The 19,850-nt window shown below is 35.7% G+C and overlaps 1 pseudogene; it reads right to left on the bottom strand.

Moving 5' to 3' along the window:
• Positions 1–428: 428 nt before the first annotated feature.
• On the bottom strand, positions 429–16,750 carry LOC143398257 (vomeronasal type-2 receptor 26-like; annotated as a pseudogene).
• Positions 16,751–19,850: the final 3,100 nt, after the last annotated feature.

Genomic DNA, 19,850 nt, shown 5'->3' on the forward strand with positions numbered 1-19,850 from the left:
GTGGTATGAAAGTAGATAGAAGAAACAAGTAGAAAAATTGAAATTTTGAAAATATGTGGAATTTAAATAATACACTCCTAAATAGCCAATATACCAAAAGAAGAGATTAAAATAAAAAATTAAAAAGGAAATAAAACATACCAAACTTATGGGATGAAGCTAAAACTTTTCTAAATGGAAAATTGACAACAATAAATGCCTACACTAAGAAAAGGAAATGAACTCAAATAAGTAATCCTATGCTGGACCTCAAAGAACTAGGGAAACAGAAAACACTAAGGATGAAATCAGCTGGTAAGGAAATAAATATCAGACCTGACATAGTGAAATAGACAATAGGAAAACAATAGAATGATAAATAAAACTGAATTATATTTTTAAGAGAAATAAAATTAAAAAATTTTAGCTAATACGCCAAAAAAGAAAACTCAACCTGAAAAAATAGAAATAAAGAATAGAAATTTAAACAGAAATATCACAATTAATATGATCATTACAAAGAATCATATAAACAATGAAGTACCAACATGTTTGAAGGATAGGAGGAATTGATAAATTCCAAGACACATTTAGCTCAGTGACATTGAATCATGAAGAATAGAAAATCTGAAAACATCACTAAATGGTAAGGAGATGGAACCAATAATCAACCATATTCCAAGAAAGAAAATTCCAGGACCAAATGGCTTCATGGCTGAATTTCACAAAACTTTAGAGAAGAACACTTGCAAATATTTCTGAAACTCTTCCAAAAAAATCAAGAGTACAGAAAATTTCCCAATCTCTTTACAAGGCCACCATTACCCTTCTAACTAATCCTTTTAATTTCCATAGCATAAATAGAAATCCCTGGAGAAAAAAAAACTCAGATGTATAGTGAGAATCACTGTGAAGTGAACTTATCTCCAAGACAAAATAAAGGGAAATACAGCAAACATGTTATTGACATGATTTGATTCTGTTTCTCTTAGCTTATTAAAAAGAAATACAGATTGGGAGAAGAATGGATTTAATGGAAATACCATATAGAAAATTGAATGTGATTGAATTGAGTTTCTGCTACACCATTTAGTCCAGTTTCATTTTAAAGAAGATATTTATGCCTTTTAGAAGCTATTTAACAAAATGAAACTAAACAAAAATTAACATGAGATATTTGGATCACATATAATTTCCCTTCTAATGTTTCATATTTATGCTTGCAAAAATATCTTGAGTTAAAAAGTTCTATTTTTTTAACAAAACAATAAAATAACCTGAGAAAAGGTGTATAACCACCAAAGGGTCTAAATATTATTGTTATGGTATTCTTGGGATCTGATAAGCATTTCCCTGTTATTTTGATGAAAATATTAAATTATCAAGATAGTAAGAAAAGGATCTTTTAAATATATTTGGATTAAAAATTGTTTTCTTAAATGTATAACTGAAAATCACAGGACAATCTATTGCCCAATGCATTAAGAAAATACAAGAATGAGTTGAGGCTATCTGCCATGGATAAGGAGCCACCCTTGCACCTCTGTCAAGTGCTTCTTCTTCTACCCTGAGTAAGAGTTCTACTCATGAAGAGCCTAGGCAATGCCATGCATAGCAGAATAGACACTGTAACTCTGGGGTGAGGCATTTATATCCCCAAAATGCAGAGCTCACATTGCCAGACCGCCATTTTGTTCACATTTACTGAAATTCCTAACCCAATGCTGATCAAGGTATGCAAATTCAAATATTATAGACCACACATCCTGGATAAAGATATTATGAGGAAATTTTGCAGGCTGAACACTTCTAACAAAATTTTTAAAACCAGGAATCTCATCCAAGTGTCTACTGAAAATGATAATCTTCCACCAAAATATGTATAACTTAGTTTTTGTCCAAATGCTAATGCAGTTATATTCCAATAAGAACTTTTAACCCAAACACACCAAATGGAAAATTGAAGATAATGCAATACACAAATCTCAGAAAGGAATATGTGTCTGCAAAAGCAACAATGACATTTGTAAATGTGAATTTTCCACAAAATGGTGGCAGTTAGTATTATCCTTAGCAGGAAACTCTGGGATGCTTTCTGCAAATGCAACACAGAGTCCATTGTTGGCCATTTCTTGTGTCATGTGCCTATGGAACATTTCTCCCTGATGTCATCAGGAACCACAAGTCCAACAACGTTCCAACAAAAATGAAAAATTAGTTAAATAATTCCTTAATACAGATTTCTAGGGTTCATGGGAAATTGGTAGAGAGACTAGAGTGGGCTTTGTCCCTAAGGTTAAGGTTAAATAGATCATAGCTGATCTAAAGACAGCATAATGTTACTGCTTAAACAAGTAATTTATCTGATCTCTTACTTACACTATAAAATAAATAAAACCATTGAGTAAATAACTTCACTAAAATACCAATTTGTTATATATCACCCATCACTTTAATTTCCACTGTTAACATTATATACACTGTTGCTTTACTCTTTTTGAAACTGTATCCAAAGAAAGTCACAAAAGTTTTCATCTCCTCATCTGAGTTATGGTAACATAAATTTGCAAATATTATTTGTAAATCCAGAATTTTCCATAAAGAGTTCTATCATTTTTGGATCACTGAAGTAAAGAGATATTAGACTTTCTTTTTTTTCTTCTTGAAACTATAAACAAATAATCCAGTTAACTGAGAAGCAGTTTGTAATATGCCCTTACAATTCACTAAGAAAGAGGTCTGCATTTCCCTAGGAATCCCTAAGCCTTCTGGTAACATTTAGCATACACCATCAACTATCTCAAAATGAAGGATTCTTTTCCTGTCACTTCATATAAAAACTCTTTTTCCAGTATCTTCCATTTTTTCCATACTTCTCCTTTTCTTTACAAAAAATTCTTTAATTGAGCTGTCTAAACTGCTTTCTATACATCTCTTGATTTTTCTTTTGAACCTACTCTGTCAGGGATCCATACCACTCTCATCTTTAAAAAACTGAGTTACAGTTACTGAGTTTGCTAAGGCAAATGGCCAGTTATCAAAATTTTGTTTACTTAATTTGTCATTCGTATAAATATTTATCACACGCTTTTCATTAAAATATGTTTCTATTTATTCCAGGATTACTTTTGCATAAATAATTTGCAGGATATGACATACATTAATAGTCAGCTTTACCAAACTTTCCACATTTCCCCAAACTCAAATCAGAGACCCTGATATCTCAGAATGGAATGTTTTTTTTATAACCATTTTCCATTAAAATAATTCTTTACATGATCTTCTGATTTCATAATTCTCCACTAGAATTTAATCCAAACCTTAGAACCAAAAATGCAATTGCTCACCAGGTACCTAAACTTAAGTGTTTAACAGATGCCTCACACTTATTTGAAACCAAGATCTTTTTTTTTTTTAGAGAGAGAGAGAGAGAGAGAGAGAGAGAGAGAGAGAGAGAGAGAGAGAGAAATTTTTTAATATTTAGTTTTTAGTTTTCGGTGGACACAACATCTTTATTTTATTTTTATGTGGTGCTGAGAATCGAACCCAGTGCCCATTGCATGCCAGGTGAGTGCGCTACTGCTAGAGCCACATCCCCAGCCCGAAACCAAGATCTTTCTACACAGGTGTTGATTAAATGCTTGTCACCCAGATAGGTTGATGATTGAATACTTTAAATATTTTTAAAAGGAAAAAAAAAAATAGAAATGAAAGAAAAGAGAAGGGAAAAAATCATAAAAGAATGATGTTGAAAATCTACTTCCAGAAAGAAAGTAGAAACAGAAAGAATAACAATATGTAATAGGTACACACAATAAGTGATTCTAATAGATGAAACAAAATAATAAGATTATGTTCATTTTTTAGTTTGTTGAAGCTTGATGATGAGGCTAATTTGTTTCTCTATTTAAATTGTTGTTTAAAAATTTAATAAACAACTTTTAAGGTATGTATTTCTAAAATTAGTATTTGAAATACATGTGATAAAAGACTCATTTTCTTTAATATATTTTAAAATATTTCATTTCATTATATGGGAAGGAGAAAAAGTATTTTAAAAGCCAATAAGAAAAAAGTAAAAATCCCCTCCCCATAATTACATAATCAAAGATTGATATTAAAAATACATAAGGAAGAAATAAATTAACTCACAAATATAAGAATAGGAAGTTAGTCATGGATATATATGTCTGTCACCCTGGTGACATAGGAAGCTGAGGCAGAAGCACCCAAGTTTGAGGCCAACCTCAACAACATAGAGACATCCTCTTCAACATAATGAAACCCTGTTCAAAATGAAAAATAAAAAGGACTGCGTTTGTAGCTCAGTGGTAAATCAACAAAGGGTACAATCTCCAGTACCAAAAAGGAAAAAGAAAAATATTGAAACAAGTAACAGGCAACAAAAATAGTTTTATCAAATTGACAAAGACTTTAAAATAACACCAGTTTGTTGAGAGGGGAAAAAATTGGAAATCTCATGCACTGCTTCAGGTAAATTAATGTTTCAAAATAGCAATTTTTAAATTCTATCATAAGCTTTATAAACATGAATACTTTTATTTGGAAATACACTAGAAAAAAAATTTAAATGATTTCATCACTAATTAATAAAAAGCTTTTTTTTAAGTTAAGACATGAACTGAAATACTCTTCATAGTAGAGGGAAATTATAAGACTAAATATCTGACCATAATAAATAAACTAAATAACTAATGTATAAAGAAGTATTATGCTGCAGTTTAAATTGATACTAAAGACAAGTAAGTGATGATAAGTAAACATATTCATAGTATTTATACAGTAAGAAACTTTAAGAATGTGACTAGAACTGCATATCTATTATACTTATGATACTCTGTAAACAAAAGGGAAAAAAGAGAAAATGCTAACAACAATAAATAGCAAAAAGAAATTATATATGTTGAAGTATATATTATCATTATTATAACTGTATGTATTTCTTCATTTTGAAAGCTTTATGCAGAAAATCCTATTGTAGATAACCAATTTTATAATAAAAATAAACTATTTTGGAGAAAAAGGGATAATTAAACAGTATATTGGTAAGAAGTCTCATAGTTTTCCTATAAACATAAATTAAAATGTTGGCATACATTACTACATTACTATTCAACCACAAAAGCCAGAATTCTTCATTACCTGGGGGATACTGTAGAGACTTAGTATCTGGGAACGTTGAGTTATTATTCCTGTTGAAATGTCTCCTATCATAGCCAATAGCTTGTTTCTCTTCTCAGAACTATAGTCATAATTAGGAACTGGAGGACTCTTTTCTGAAAGCAAAGACATGGAACTCTCCACAGCCTTCATCTCAATAAATTCAACATTGAAGATTGGAATCCCAGAGACATATTGAACAACATATTTTGATCTTTGTTGATTTTCTCTACATCAAAAACCATGGGCAGCAGGTGCTCATAATGCTTAGTAAGATTCCTAGAGGGAAAAGTAGAAAGAAAGTTTTCTGAATTTTTATTTCTAGAAAATATAAGAGTCGTACAAAAATACACATGGAAATCTAAGAAATATAGAATATATCCCATGTTATAGGGTTGAAAATTTTGGTGTCCTCCCCCCCCCCCAAAAAAAACCCAGGCTAACAGACAGTCAAATTCATAATTTTGGATTTTGATATTCATCTTGAGACTGAGAAAGTAAGGCCAGAATGTAAAGTTAATGGAAAATGGCAAGCATTAATTTGAGAATTTAGTTTTCCAGACTTACACAAGAAGACACTCTTCAGGAAAAAGTGTTTTGCTAGATTTGCATAGCAATATACAAAAGTAGACCAAGTGCCATGGAAACTAAAATAGCTCCTAGAGAGTCTTCATAAAACAAAAAATGTTAAAATTTGGGGGTGACACTGGCTTTTCTCCTCATTTGGATACTGGTCTTCAGTACACTTGATATATTAATCCATATCTGAAAGAAATTCAGGTGGATATTTGATGTTCTGTCAGTCATTTCCCAAATATATCTATAGGAAATACTTCTTAAGCCCCATTTAAAATTTGAAGCAAATATGCAGTTCCATTTATTGGACTATAACATTTAAAAAATATGTGAATAAATAAATACTTTTCTTCTAGAGAGAGGAATTCCCCAATACATATTTTAATCCATAAAAAGTTCAGAAAGGGAGTTAAATTGAAAAATGAGAGAAGACCAATACTTTTGAAAATGTTGTGTATGGAAAACTGCATACTGTATTAAATTATGATTGATTATATGAGAAAGAAAGAGAGAATACAGTTAGAGGCTCTAAGTTTTAATTGTGTAAGGAAACAAATTGTTCGATCATTTATCGTTAATCTATGTTTTGTTAAGTTTTTCTTTCAAATAATGCTCTAACTTTAGTAGTTACTCAAGAAGAAATAGATCATTTTTCTACTTACAGAAATGAATAATGTTGAAAGAAACAAATTTTAGAAGTATATTATTCTTATGTTGAAATATGTTTATTTTGCTGAATTTCTCAAAAGTTTCACTGCAATTTTGACAAGATTCTATTAAAATGAAAAAAAATGTTTTTTTCTTTAGTTTTCTATGTACATTTATAACATAATATTCTGTATTTCAAGCTTACTTTGTTTTTAGAGAAATATTTAATAATTTTCCTCACAAAATTCTTTTCATAAAAAGATCCATAATAATAAATATTTTGAAGAAATTTCAAAACACACACAGTAAAATGTAAAGTTGATCTATTATATTTTCATTTCATTCTGAAGGACACTGGTATATTAGCCATTATATTTAGAAAATAATACCTATTCATTTATGGATATACACCCCACAAAATACTTACCAACAGTAACACAGGATATTGAATATTTCTATGCCTTTGATCTCTCTCTAAACAGTGGTTCAAGTCAGTGCTTTTAAGGACACTATCTTTTTATGGTTGTTATAATAAGTGGTTTTATTACATATTTTTTTATCTGGGCATCTGGAGACTGTAGTTTTCAACAGAAAGGACAAGGAATATTGAACTCTAAGAAAAGGGAAATGAGAAATAGGATCATTAAACAGATTATCACAATTGTGTGAGGAAAGTGCTTTAATAGTATGTTAATTATGATAAACATTTTAGGAGAGGACTGTGGGCAACAAAACCAATCTAAATGCATTTGAAAAGATGTATGGATACCCTTATTGAATTTAAATTAGAAATATGATGTTTATCATATTTTGCAGTTTTGTCACATTATTTCAGCTACACTGAAATGCTTTGATCTGAAAGATTGGAAGATGGGAAAGATAAGGGCACACATTCGAGGTACAGAAGGTATTTTAGCTCAGGAAATGTGCCCACAGGTGTTTCACCCTTCCTGGCCACATGCTGAGATACATTTCATCCTAGACTTGGGTGAAAGTCTGGCAGGATTTGGAGAACATTACATTGAGTTTCAGTATCTGAATGTGCAGCAGAAGACAGCTGTAAAAACCACAAAGTGGATTCAGACAATGCCACTGTGGAACACCCTCATCTCCTTCTAATCCTATTCATGAACCAGAAAGGATTTTTCTTTGGAACAAGGCCTCCTGCTCTCATAACAATATAACCCAGTCCTGTCCCTGGGCATTGGGTCCACTTAGGTGAAGCCATAGTGTGAAGACTTTGGGACCAGCTCTGGTCTTGGGTCCATAAATGGCCTGAGTGAGCAGCAGCTTGGCTCCAGAAGCAGGCCTATTCTTCACACAGATTCCACAGCTTCCCCTAAAAGGGTCAGTCATGCCATGGCTGCCTCACTCTGGACCACCAAGAAATGAACCAGACAGCAGCCTTGATGGCTTTCATGTTTATCTGCCCATCACTACCTACCATGGTACACCTTAGGAGCTATCACAAAGAGGCTCTGCAGTCACAATAGGTGTGACTCTGCCACTTCCTAGCCATGAAGCATGCTCCTCTACCCCCTCTCCAGTCCCTTTTCATTTAGTAGAATCTCAGGACTTCTCTAGCACATAGAAAGCTCTGTAAGATATGCCCCACCCTGCTAACAGGGATTCTTGCTTCTTGCCCTTGTTCCTCTCTTTTTAGCCTCCCTGAACTCACTGTGTTGTGCCCTTTCTTCTCCAATGCCACTCACACTCCTCAAAAAAGCTACCTACTCAATTTTTCTTCTGTATTTGGGTCTTCTCTCACCTTTTCCTTCTCCTTGGACTCTTACAATATAGTTTTACCTATCTATTTGTTTTGGCTTACCCACTGGCCATATACAGGCTTCAAAAGATCTAAAAGTCTCTCCAATCCTGTGTCTTTTCTGTTTGTTTTTCCCATGTTATAAAATAACTGCATATTTCTGGACTCAGCTTTAGAATGTGTGCTTAGGGTGAGGATGTACCCACCTGTTATGTGACTTAGGGAAGCTCTATCGAGAGAATAGAAAGTTCAAGGCCAGCCTAGCCAACTAAAGGAAACCTACCTCAAAATTTAAAAAATACATCCATATGTAAACACATACAAAAAAGGGAATGCATTTAAGTGGTAGTATACCCCTGGGTTCATAACCTCCAACAAGAGAGGTGGAGGGACAGTTCAGTGTAAGAAACCTTAGTATGAGAACATCAGGCCTTAGGCTCAATAACTAGTAGTGCAAAACCTATGTTAATTAATTAAAGATAGACCAAATTTCTATCTATGAAAGAATGAAAAGCAAAACATTGTAATAAACCATTTACAAACAGCATCCTTGTGCTTTGTGAGAGGCAATGCAACCAAGAACCAAGAATGGTAGTCTGGGCCTATGCTAATTTCTGGACAGATGCCTTGGGGACCATGAGAAGAACTTCCCTCTAGGAGGAAGGACAGGACCCCCAGGACCCACGTGTCCTCAATAACATAGTGATGCGTGAGCCTAGATCAGAGCCCAGAGTCAGTTGCCCACCAGTGGCTCCGATCCTGGGGTCAATGTGGGCCTTGCTAACAGGGCTGGGCTCCATCTGTGGCTAGGCCCCTCCAAGATGTCTAGGGGGATGCTGGCTCTTCCGGCTTCTCCCTCCTCCTACCTGGGCAGCTGCCTCACGGCTGCCAGGTTTTCTTTTGATTCCACTTGTGGGAATCATTTGTATATAGACTTAAAATAATGTTATCCTCAGGACTCACACTCACAAACAGGTTAGAGCTTCCAGGATTAACTCTAGGCTGAAGGTGTGAAGAAGGTTCAAATGGAAATGGCTTCATATGCAAACAGATAACCACAGCTTGCCTTCCTTGCATAAAATAGAAGAAAAATAGGCCCTAATCTCCTTTGGGGTTAGGCCCCAATAAGACTCCTGTGGCAAAAGAATTAAAATCAATCAATAACTTAAGATAATGGGGAAACAATCTGTGAGGTGAATGGAGAGCCTACATCTTGGGAGCAAATCTTTACCCCTCACACATCAGGTAGAGCACTAATCACTAGAGTATATAGAGAACTCAAAAAATGAGAAACAACAACAAAAAAAAATCAAATGACCCAATCAATAAATGGGCCAAAGACCTGTGAGACATTTCTCAGAAGATGGTGTACAATCAATCAACAAACTCATGAAAAAAATGTTCATTATCAGGAGCAATTAGAGAAATGCAAATCAAAACCACTCTAAGATTTCATCTCACTCCAGTCAGAATGGAAAAAAGTATTGAGATTTCTTAGAAAATTGGGAATGGAACCACCATTTGACCCAGCAATTTCTCTCCTAGGTCTACACCCAAAGGACTTAAAAACAGCATACTACAGGGACACAGCCACATTAATGTTTATACAGCACAATTCACAGTAGCTAAATTGTGGAACCAAACTAGATGCCCTTCAATAGATGAATGGATAAATAATGTGGTATATATACACAATGAGATATTACTCAGGAATAAAAGAGAATAAAATCATGGCATTTGCAGGTAAATGGAAGGAGCTAGAGAAGATAATGCTACATGAAATTAGCCAATCCCCCCAAAATAAATGCTGAATGTTTTCTTTGATATAAGGGGCTGATTCATAGTGGGATAGAGAGGGGGAGCATGGGAGGAATAGACAAACTCTAGATAGGGAAGAGGGGTGGGAGGAAAAGGGAGGGGGAAGGGGTAATTAATGATGGTTGAATGTGATGATCATTATTATCCAAAGTACATGTATGAGAACATGAATTGATGTGAGTGTACTATGTATACAACCAGAGATATATAAAAGTGGGCTCTATGTATGCAATAGGAGTTTTAATGAATTCCACTGTTATATATGAATTATATGTATATATACACACAGTGTATTCCCAACTTGGACATCTCCCCAGACCCTACAAGTAAACATCTAACTGCTTATTTAATATTTACTTGTATATCTCATGTATATCTCAAACTTAAGTTGACTAAAGCAGAGTTCCTGATTTCCACCCCATTCCTAACATGCTCTTCCCTAATTCTTCCCCACCTGGCTGCCACAGGGATTCCTTTTAAAAGCAAATCATATTAGACATCACTCTTCTGTTCAAAACACTTTGATGGATCTATTATACTTGGAATAAAAGAGCCAGTGAATGATATGATAGCCAGTCTTCTCCCCCAACTCTGACATCATCTCCAATCATGCTGGTTCTTGTCACTGTTTTGCTGCTTCATTGTCCTTAAATATTCAGGCATATTTTCACCTTAGGGTCTTTGACCTCACAATCTCCTGTGCCTAGAAGGTGCTTCTTTGAGAGACCTGCAAGGCATCTTCCCAACTTCAAGGGGCTCCCATTGGCAAACTGGGGGAAATTTGTACACCAAAAAATAATTATAATTGATTACAGGATTATAATTAGTGAAAATCTATGCCTCTATTAGAACTTTCAAGAAAATGAAAGAAGAATAAAGAGGGAAATAAAAAGCTTATTTATTATCATTGGAGGTTATTATTAGACAACACTTTTCTATATAAAATATTAATTAAATAGAAAGCATTAAACATTTGCCCTGATTTCTAAGAAGAAATTATAATATAATAAATACATCCCTGTCCATAAGGGAAATTTCCTTAAAGAAGAATGCTAGCTAATAAACAGAAGGGATGATGGAATTAGGAAAAACATCCTTTGCAACCCAATATAATGGTTGACTCAGGCCAGAATCATCAATAGAGGCTGAAGATTAAAAAGAATAGTTACTTGGTAAAAAATTTCCACTCCACAGCTTACACAGGGGGAAATGTAGTTTTACACCTAATACACTTGACTGCCATTACCCAGCCAGGTGATCCAGCTTCATTATCACTAGAGGCAGGAAAATCTGTATTTCCCCGAATGGTGGAAATTGAAGTATACAGCAGTATTATGAAATATATGCCAATATGGAATAGGACATGAAAGAGTGACAGTGTCAACCTGATCCAAAATTCGAGAAGTGATAACATTGTCCAAAGGACATACATGCCCCATTAGCAATGATGGTTAAGAACAAAATCAAAATATTATTTTTGCTTTCATTTTATGTGTTGTAATGTTTTTCAATTAGTTACCAAGTTGTTAGGTTAAAAAATACTTGTTTGACCTTTCCTATATAAAATGTTAGGAATTTCTTTTGGCCTATGGTTGATGGAGGGGAAAAGAGAATAAGGATTCCATGAACACAAAAAGTTTGGAAATCTCTGCCATAGGGCCATCATTGCTTTAGAATTAAACATATTAGATGATATTCACTCCTTTGACCTAAAGCCATCAAAATAGTGCTCTGACTCACTGTCCCTTTCTCTAGAGGGTCTTTATTCCTGATGATTTCAACATGTACATTAATGATCCTTTTCTACTCTGCCCCTTCATAGCCTTGCATTTCTCCCTTTCAATGTCTTGTCTTTCCTCCTATCACAGCCAAAAATTCCCTCTACAATCTTGTCATTTCCACATTCTCTAATTCTGGGCTCCAAAAGTCATTTGAAAGGTCTCCAACCATCCACTGACACCATCTTTTTACCTATCCCGACCCACCCTTGGCATGTCCTTTCCCTCCTCTGTTTAGGTTCCATGTCCTCTCCCTTCAATACCTTCAACTTCCTTTCCCTTTTCTCATATCATTATAGTTGCTTTGAAAATCCCTACCTTAGCCAAATCTACCTCCCTTTCTCTTCTGGGTTACACCTGAGCACCAGGACAATCACAAGACCCCCATATCACTTCTCAAACCTATTCTCCCTGTAGCACCTAGAGTGACTTTCTAATGTCACCTTATTGCTTGAACCTTCATTGGTTCCTTGCCCTTAGGAAAGTCAAAACACATCAGCCCTTCATGCTCTGACCCAAATTTACCTCTCCAACCTTCTTCATTAGTGTGCACCCCTCCCCACAGCCCAGGTCACACTCTGTGACTCCTGAAATATTCCATGTCTTCTCTCCCTTCTCTGCCTTTCTCTAATTGAACTGGTCTCTCAGTCCTTACTGTGATCTCACTTTTACAGAAAGCCCCCCACCCCATACCTTTTCTACATGCTCCATAGATTACAGTTAGGTGGTAGCCCTGAACCTGTACTCCAGGTGACTCTTTACCTCATTTGCCTTCCTCTTGACATTGAAAGTTTTTTTGATGACAGGAAATGTATATTGTCCACTGGCACAAAAGTTCTGGCACAGTGAGTGGCATATGGAATGTACACCAAAACTAGTTGTGGCATCATGCTGAATTTTGTGAATGGTGTCATTTAAATATTTACACCTGTGTATGTCTAAAAGTTTTCAGTCTCGGCAAACCAATTCTGGTTCCAACTCCTTAAGTGTCCATGAGCTCAAGCTTATTTTCCCTTGTTATTTTATCTTTCAGCATAATGTGCAGTATGCATGACATGAGTTACTGTGACCACATCACCCCAGGAACTTGAATACATTTTTTAATGGTTCCATGCTCTTATTGTCTCTCTCTCTCTCTCTCTCTCTCTCTCTCTCTCTCTTTTGATATTTTAGATACTAGCTGTGGATGTTTCCAAGGAAAGTTAATTGCCAGATATTGAGGTGAAAGTGTAGCAGAAGTCAAATCCTTGTCTAGAGCTGTCCCATTAAGCATCACTGGTCTTTATGTATATATGTCCCTTGAGATGTCAGTAGTGAATTTTAATGAAGTTCAGAAAAGAGGGAAAAGGGGAAATTCCTTAAAGCACTCCCCTAAGTGGGGGTCCAGGTTGGCCATCTCATTTGCTTTCTTCAAAATTAGGCCTTCTTGCCTTAGATGGGAAAGATAGTCCTTTTGAAAATAAATAGAAATAGATAAATGAATGAATACATAAACGGAGGTGACTAGATAAAGTTGAAATAAAAGATTCTTCAGACATCATGAGATGGCAAAAGACAGAATATTCTGGAGCAGACAAAAAACAAAACCTCAGGAAACAGTGATGTAATTTCTATAGAATTCACAGGCTAGTTTTCAATTTCAAAATCAAGTCTTGCCATTTCTTTTTTTTAAAGACTTTTTTTAAAGTTTAGATGGACACAATACTTTTATTTATTTATGTGGTGCTGAGGATCAAACTCAGTGCCTCTCACACACGTGAGACAAGCCCTCTACCCCGGAGCCACAAGCCCAGCCCAAATCTTGCCATTTCTTAATTGATGGAAATAATTCCATTTAGAGAGAAAGATTTTTAAGCCTCATAATGAAGAGTGTATTGGCACTGGTTTTCTCTGGCATCTCAGAACATGACCTCCTGGTGTTGCAGTTGGCAAGCGGTTGTGAGCCTTATGAAATTATACCATTTGTTTTAAATTGTGGCATCTCAAAAAAAGCATGCAATCTGAATTTGCTAGGTTAGAAAAAGAGTACTGAAGTTGAAGGTTTATAGAATGGCAAGGAAAAAAGGGAAAAGTAACAAACCGTATTTGAATATTCTCTCTTTCACCAGTAATTAAGTCCCATGCTTGCAAATCAGTTTTACTGGTTGTTTCTAAAGTACTTGCAAATTCTCTTCAAATATTTTAGGTAAATAAATGAGGGAAAAAATATTAAGCCTTTGGAAGGAATGTTGGCTTCTTTTGGGGGCATTAAGACAGTAAAGACTGGGGCTGGAGTTGTAGCTCAGTGGTAGAATACTTGCCTTGTATGCGTGAGGCATTGTGTTCGATTCAGCACCACATATAAATAAGCAAATAAAAAATAAAGGCCCATCAACAACTAAAAAATTTTAAAAAAAGACAGTAAAGACTATTGTTAACAATGTAGGGTCTCCTGCTGAACCCACACTGCAGTGACTGGCAACTGGAGGGGTGTGGTATGCTTTATTTTGGCTGGAAGGTCCTCAGTTAGAATTGTATTTAAGCATACATGACTAGGATAATAATTTTTTTTAAAAAAACCTTTAATGAAAAATTGTTTCATGTGTAACCCAGGTGCTGCATGGAGAAGGAATACCTGTTGGAGGTTCACACATATACAAGTGCAATGCAGGATTGCACTCAAAAAACTGGGAATGGTCAGTGGGCCCTCCTGGTACTGGCATGATCCCTCAACCCAAGTGGTGCCTTGTGCATTCCCACTAACCCCTGTGGGCCAGGATTTTCTGACCTCACTAATATGGGTAAGTGTCTGTTCATATGTGGCCCTTTCTCCACTAGATGTCACTGCAAATCAATAGCTAGTGCTGGACTCTTTTTTGTTTGTTTTGTTTTGCATTTTTTTGGTTTTTATTTTATTTTTCTAGTTATTAGTGGAGTGGAGCATTTTCTTGTACTGTTTTTTTTGCTTGTTACTTGAAATTTCCCTTTTGTGAATTTCCAATGCATTATCTTTCCATTTTACCTGTTTCCCATTTTTATTGTTGATTAGCAATGCTTTCTGAAAATTCGAATATTCTAGACATTAATCTCATTTGTTTTTGACACTGGAGTATCTACTCTCAATTTATCACTAATAAAACTCAATATTATTATTGAGCTTTTTAACAGTGCCCTTGATGGAGCAATAATTACATATTTTGACATAGTCATAATTTTTTGTTTTATAACTCTTGCTTTACAAAATCAACTTCAATGAGCTATCATTTACATATAGCAAAATACATCTTTAAAGTACAGAGGTCAATGAGTTTTTTTAAATCTTTCATCTTTCCATTTTCTTTTTTACATTGATTTTAAAAATGACAGCGAATGCATTACAATTCTTATTACACATATATACCACAATTTTTCATATCTCTGTTTGTATACAAAGTATGTTGACACCCAATTCATGTCTTCAAACATGTTCTTTAGATAATGATGTCTATCACATTCCACCATCCTTGCTAAACCCTGCCTCCTCCCTTTCCCTCCCACACCTCTTCTCTATCTAGAATTCATCTATTCCTCCCCTGCTCCCTCTCCCTACCCCACTGTGAGTTAAGTGTCCTTATATCAGAGAAACATTAGGCATTTGTTTTTTGGGGATTAGCTAACTTCACTTAGCATTATCTTCTCCAACTCCATCCATGTATCTACAAATGTCATGATTTTCTTTTCTTTTATTGCTGAGTAAAATTCTATTATGTATATTTGCTACATTTTAAAAAATCCATTTATCCACTGAAGGACATCTAGGTTGGACCCTCCTCATATAGTACGAGCATTTTAATTGCTGTCAGTGTCTGCACTTGTGTCCTCTGCCTCCATTGTACTGCTTGCCCAGGACCTCCACTGCAGCGGGAACAGCAAGCCCACCAGGTTCAGCAAACTGAGAGGGCTAGGCAGGGCAGGGCAGCAGGGTGATGCAGAGGCTGGCCTCCTTGGCGCTCCCCATGCCCTGAGCGGGAGATGTTCAGGTGCAGCCCAGGCATTGCCCCCATTTCCACCAGGCCCATGCGGAGGCAGTGGGGCACTCACAGCAGAGCAGCGCTGGGCCATGGCACACAGCACACCACACTTGACATGCAGGTCCTCTTGGGCTGGGAGCAGGCCCACCTCGTGCTCCATGCAAGAGTGAGCGCGAGCTTCACGTGCAGCCCGCACAGCTGCCCAGGTGGAACTAGTGCGCAAGGAGCAAGCTGGAGGGGGAGGGGCGGATACACTGCCACACCCGGGAGACCCCTTGATGTTACATGTGGGGGACCCTGGCCCTTGACGCGTGGATCTCCCACTCCTCCCTGGCTGGCAAGGGCACTTGGCAGCGTTGTTTGAGCTTGCGAGGCCAGAGCAGTTGGCCAGGCTTAGACATGGTGGTCAGGGCACATGGAAGGTGAGCAACCCCCTAGTTGGCGGTTGGGTGGGTGCCACAGTCTGGCTGGGCACAATTCAGGAGCCACTTGTCAAAAGAAATGAACTTTATTTTTAGAACCACACAGGCCAAACAAAACAGCTCCTCAGGAAAACCTTCAGAGCCCAACTGCCACCACCGGCTTCCCACAAGCCTCTCCCCCTCCCCCACTCCTCCTGCTCTTGAGGCTGATTGGCTGGGTCGCATGGGCAGAGCCAAAAAAATTCCCCCAGTGAGCAGCTCCATGGTCTGAAAGGGCGGGGAAACAGCCCAATGGGCATCTCCGCAGAGGAGCCAATCAGTTGGCAGCTAGAGGTTTGCTGGGGCCGCTGTGAGCCAATCATCTAGAGGTTTGCTGGGGCCGCTGTGAGCCAATCATCAACTGGCAGCTGGAAGTTTGCTGGCAGCTGGAAGTTTGCTGGGGCCCCTTCTGCTGTGGCTCTCAACAGGTGGGGAGGAGTCTCCACGGACACGCATCCCCTGGAGACTCCACAGACCCGCCCAGCGCAGCCGGCCTGAAGTGCGCGAGGTGGCGGGAGCTTGGGTCCAGCGCCTATGGCACTGCTCTTGTGGCATGGGCTTCCAGCAGCGCCTGCCAGGTTGTGTAATGTGTGACCTCCCTTTCCCCCTCACTCCTGGGCACTGTTTTTGTTCTTTAGTATAATTCTAAATAGTTTAATTCTAAGTAGTCTAATAGAACAATTCTAAGTAGTTCTTGAGTATAATTTGGCATGGTGCCTCCAGAATCATTGTGCTTGCTCAGTATTTCTTTGAGGTCTTATTTTTTTTCCAAGTATATTTTAGGGCTGCTTTTTCCTAGTTATGTGTAGAATGTCATCTGTATCTTGATAGGAATTTCACTTAATCTTTATAATCCTTTTGGTAATATAGCCATTTTTACAATATCAATTTTGCTTACCCCAAAACACAGAAGGTTTCCCATATTCTAAGGTCTTTGGTTTCCTTCTTCAGTATTGTATAGTTTTCATTGTAGAGATATTGTACCTCTGTAGTTAAATTTATTCCCACGAATTTTATTTGATTTTTTGAGATTTTGTGCATGTGATAGCTTTTCTGATTAAGGTTCATTAGTGGTGTATAGAAAAATGATTGAATTTTTTTATGTTTATCTTGTATTCTGATATATATATATATATATTTCAATATATATTGAATTTTTTCACCAGTTTAGAAGCCTTCTGGTCAAGTTCTTTGGGGTCTTCCAGATTTATGATAATTTCGTCAGCAAAAATAACTTGAATACTGTTTTTCCTATTTATTTGCTTTAATTTTCTTTTCTGAGTACTCTGGCTAGAGTTTTAAGAACTACTTTGAATACGAGTAGTCAGAGTGGATATTCTTGACAGGTTCCTGATTTTAGAGGAAATGCTTTCAGTTTTTCTACATTCACTCTGATGTTTGTCTTAGGTTTTTCACATGAAATATTTATAATGTTGAGGAAAGTTCCCTTTATCTCTAGTTTTTCCAGTATTTTATCATAAATAGGTGCAGGATTTTGTCAAAGATTTTTTGTGCATCTATTCAGGTGGTTGTGTCATTCTTTTCCTTAGTTCTATTTATGTAGTGAGTCACACTTATTGATTTGTTCATGTTGAACCAAGGGTGCATCTCTGGGATGAAATCCACTTGATCATGGTGTACTATCTTCTTAATGTGTTCTTTAATGCAATGTTACAATATTTTATTAATGATTTTGTCATCTATGTTCATCAGAGATATTTATCTGAAGTTTTCTTTCCTTGATGTATTTTTATCCAGTTTTGTTAACAGGGTAATTAATACTGGCTCTAGATAATGAATTTTGGAGTGTTCTCTCCCTTACTATTTCATGATATAATTTGAGAATGATTGATATTAAATCTTTAAAGGTCTGAGAGAACCTGACTGAAAATCCATCTGGTCCTGACATTTTTTTTTGTTGTTGTTATGGCTGTTGGAAGGCTTTTCAATCTCATTACTTGATATTGGTCTTCTTAGTTTTTCTGTATCTTCATGGTTCATTTTGGAGAGGTCATATGTGTCTATAAATTTGTCAGTCTTTCAGATTTTTCAGTTTATTTGAATATACATTTTAAGGTCTTTTTTGTTGTTTTTTAAATACCTTTATTTTTATTTATTTATTTTTATGTGATACTGAGGATCAAACCTAGGGCCTCTTGCATGCTAGGCGAGAGCTGTAATGCTGAGCCACACAATAGTCCTTGTGTACAAATTTTCAAATAGTTTCTAATAGTCTTTTGAACTGTTGAAGTGTCTGTGGTGAAATCTCTATTTTCATCTGTAAATATTTTTATTTAGGTCTTTTCTCTTTCTATTGGTTTGTTTGGCTAAGGGTTTATCTACTTGTATATCTTTTCAAAGAACAAACTGTTACATTGATCCTTTGTATTATTTTTCCTTCTCAATTTCATTGATTTTAGTTCTGATATTACCTATTTCCTATCTTCTACTGATTTTGAAGATAATTTGTTATTGCTTTTCTATGGCCTTGTGGTATCACATTAGATTATTTATAGCAATCTGTTTTTTAAATATAGGCATTAAATACAGTAAACTTTTCTCTTAGAACTGCCTTAGTAGTGTCCCAGGCTTTTGATATGTTGTATCCTCTGTTCTCATTTGTTTAAAATTTTTTTATTTCTTCTATAATCCATTCCTCATCCAAAAGTGTATTATTTAGTTCTCAGGCATTAAAATGGTTTCTGTATCTTTTTATTGGTTTCTAATTTCATTCTATTTTGATCTGATAAGTTGCAACAAATTATCTCTATTTATTGTATTTTCTAAAACCTGCTTTGTGTCCTATAACATGGTCTATTTTAGAGAAGGTTTCATTTGCCAGCAAGAAGAAAGTGAATTCAGTTGTTTGCAAGCAAAATATTCTATAGATGTCTGGATGACCTATCTATCTCTTTATGCTGAAATCATCCATTATTATTGTTTTGGGGTCTTTTATTCTTTATATTGAGTAGGGTCGTATTTATGCATGTATGTATACTTATGTTTGGAGCATAAATATTTAGAATCATTATATCTTGTTGGATAATTACCTTACCAATATTAAGTGACTTTATTTTTTTTCTGAGTAATTTTAGCTTGAAGTATATTTTTGTTAGGTAAGAGCATAGGTACTCCTGCTTGCCTTTAGTCTCTATTTGCATGTTGTAAATTTCTACATTTTTTCATCTTCAGCATGTGGAAGTCTTTGCATATAGGTTGATTCTTATAAACATATGAGTAGATCTTGTTATTTAACTGTCATTCTGTGTCTTTTTATCAGATATTTCAGGTCTTTTATATTCAGTATTATCACAGAAAGATATTTTTTACTTCTTGACATTTTGATATATTTCACTCAGATACAGTTGTCCTTTTTTGTCTACTCTTTTTCTGAGACTTGTGTATATGTTGGCACTGATATATATGTTTTTCATTTATTTGACTTAAATCGTTTATTGAGTATGTTTTGTTGTCTTGGCTTGGTGATTATGAATTCTTGCAATTTCTGTTTTTGAGGCTGGTTTTCATTTCTTCTTCAAATATGAAGAATAGTTTTTCTGGATATAGTAATCTTGGTTGGCAACCATTGTATTTCATTGTTTGGTATATATTGTACTAAACCCTCGTAGCTTTTAGTGTGGGTACTGAAAAATCA

This window comes from Callospermophilus lateralis, chromosome 4, assembly GCF_048772815.1.
Source record: "Callospermophilus lateralis isolate mCalLat2 chromosome 4, mCalLat2.hap1, whole genome shotgun sequence".
In the NCBI taxonomy this organism is placed as follows: Eukaryota; Metazoa; Chordata; class Mammalia; order Rodentia; family Sciuridae; genus Callospermophilus; species Callospermophilus lateralis.